Source organism: Rhinolophus sinicus, linkage group LG09 (genome assembly GCF_036562045.2).
Source record: "Rhinolophus sinicus isolate RSC01 linkage group LG09, ASM3656204v1, whole genome shotgun sequence".
Taxonomy (NCBI): Eukaryota; Metazoa; Chordata; class Mammalia; order Chiroptera; family Rhinolophidae; genus Rhinolophus; species Rhinolophus sinicus.
The window spans coordinates 56,139,354-56,142,064 of record NC_133758.1 but is presented as its reverse complement, the minus strand read 5'-3'; the positions used below and the strand labels follow the sequence as shown (position 1 = coordinate 56,142,064).

The following is a 2,711-nucleotide window of genomic DNA, read 5'->3' as shown; positions in this document are numbered from 1 at the left end:
GGGCTTAAACCGCCTTTTTCACCCTTCTTCCCTCAGCCTTTGCTCCTAGGTCTCTGCCGTGAACGTGGGATTGGGATTCAGCTGTGTTTTATGCTGATACCTCAGATTGGACTGTGGGCCAGTCTGAGTTCTCCCCTTTCCTGCCACTGCAGTAATTCTGGAATGCAGTGAGCTTGGAGCTCCCAGCTCTGGTCTGCGTCCTATGCCCCTGCGGCCCGTGTCCTCGAACTTCTTGCTTCCTTCCTCCCCCACTCACACAATTTGCTCATCTTTAGATGATTTCAATTGCATGCCTCTTAGTCTGCCTGGCTGCTGCACAGAGAGTCTTTTGTGGAATTAAAGTTGTTCAATTTGTTGTAAATTCCAGGGGAGATTTCAAGAGACTCACTTCATGCCATTTTTATGATGTAATCCCCCCATTTATTCTGATAAAAAATAATCTTAGAAAACTATGAAAAAAAGGAACTGCCTCAACCTGATAAAGTGTGTCTATGAAAAAGCCTACAGCTAGCATAATATTTAATGGTGAAATGTTAAATGCTTTCTTAAGATCAGCAGTAAGACTTTCACCACTTCTATTCCACATTGTACTGGAGCTTCTATTCAGTTCAATAAATCAAGAATAAGAAACAAAATGTGTCAAGATTGGAAAAAAAATGTAAAACCATCTTTATTTGCAGATGACATTGTTGCCTATGTGGAAAATCCAATGCAATCTACAAAAGAACTGCTAGAATTAATAAGTGCATTTATCAAGATTGCAGTATACAAGGTCAATATACAAAAATCAATTTCTCTATACTAGCAACAGTCAGAAATTGCAATAAAAAAATCAACACCATTTATAGTAGAACAAAAATGTTAAACTTAGGGATAAATCTATGAGATCTATAGGCTGTAAACTACAAAATATTTTTAGAGAAATCAAAGGATACTTAAATAGAGAGATATTTTTTCTTCCATAATCGAGATTTTATTGGTTGTTTTGAGGATTAGTACAGAAACATTTCAGTTTGTACACAATTCTTAATGTACATACCCAAAACCGAAAAAGTCATGTAGTTGTGATTCTTTTCTAAACAGTTATTCCAGTGACTTTCCAGCTTAAAATTTGGAGGCTAATTTTTCTTAATAGAATACTAAGTACCAATATCTTCTAATATGCTGTTACATCAAAGTCCCACTAATTCTCAATTTAATATCATATACACTACATAATCAAATTTTAAATTTTTCACAGCACATTAACAAAGTTACTAGGAAAACTGGGCTACCATGACCAAAGATGTTAGAGTGCACAAAATCCTGACAGGGAGAGCCAAGATTAAGGAGTGGTTTTGTGTAGGAAATAATTCTACCAAAAACATGGGAATAGGAATAACTGAAATTGTTCAAGACATATTAAATGCACGACTGACTCCAAATTGCCATTAGTATGCTTTGTATTATAGGATATAAAAACTACCCCCACCTATGGAATGTTAGTCTGGCACCCCACACAATCAAAGCCTCCTATAGTCAATATCTCACTATTTTATGGTTGTACCAAAAAATAAACAACCAGAAAGTGATTTCACCTCTTTAAGAAAAGCATTTACACTTGTAAAATTGGATGAGATGGAATTCCCTCCTTCTTAAGAATGTTTCTAGAGCTACTAAAAACCTTGCATTTACAAAATTGCTCTGGATTGTACAAGGGAGACAGGGACCACTGATAAGACAAGGTATATGATATTAATCAACTTGGCTTCTTTCTCTCCTGCTTTATCAGAGACTAGACTGTCCTTATTTTTAGTTTCTCTGTTTTCTGCAGGTAAATCTTTAGTTTCTTGGTTAGCCACTTTGGCCTGTTTTCCTTTTGCTCCCCTTTTCCCTTTTGTTTGCATTTTTTGCCTGCAGATTTATCCTTTTCTGCTGCCTTTTTTGGCTTTGTTTCCACTTTTGCATGAGCAGGTTTAGCTGACAACCTTGTTGACTGCCTCTTGGGCTCCTCCTTTGATTTCCCCTCTACAGAGTTGACCTTCCTTTTGGGCATTGTGGGGCGGGATGGGCATGCACCCGGAACCTTTCAGAAGCTAGGCTGCTTGGCAGCTGCTGCTCCCTCCACTGCCTGAGCTGCAGATGCCTGCTAGAGAATGATTCTTTGTTCATTGGCTGGAAGACTAAAATTGTTAGGGTGTCATTTGTACCCAAATTGATCTATAGATTCAATGCACTCTCAATCAAATTCCCAGCAGGCTTTTTCATAGAAATTGACTAGTTGGGTCTAATTCATATGGAAACGTAAAAGAACTAGAATAGTCAAAACAACTTAAAAAAAGAATGAAGTTGGAGGACTAAAGCTACCTAATTTCAAGAATTACAAGGTATAACAATTAAGTTCGCAAACTCATCCTAGAAAAAGTGCTACATACCTCATTGCTGAATATCACTACGGTCATCTTTGAAGTACTCCCCTTAGAAAGCTATGCACTGGTGCCAGCACTTAGTCCACTCTTCAAAGCAATTTTGGAACTCTTTTTCTGGAATGGCCATCAGAGCTATCTTTGTATTACACTTGATGGCCTGAATGTCATCCAAATGTCTTCCTTTCAATAGTTCCTTTATCTTCGAGTAAAGAAAGAAGTCACTGGTGGCCATACCAGGTGAGTAGGGTGGGTGTTCCAATACAGTTATTTGTTTACTGGCTAAAAACTCCCTCACAGACAATG

At 37.8% G+C, this 2,711-nt stretch overlaps 1 pseudogene; it reads right to left on the bottom strand.

Annotated features, from left to right (window-relative positions):
* Positions 1-1,670: 1,670 nt before the first annotated feature.
* On the bottom strand, positions 1,671-2,035 carry LOC109439154 (non-histone chromosomal protein HMG-14; annotated as a pseudogene).
* Between the last annotated feature and the right edge of the window lie 676 nt (positions 2,036-2,711).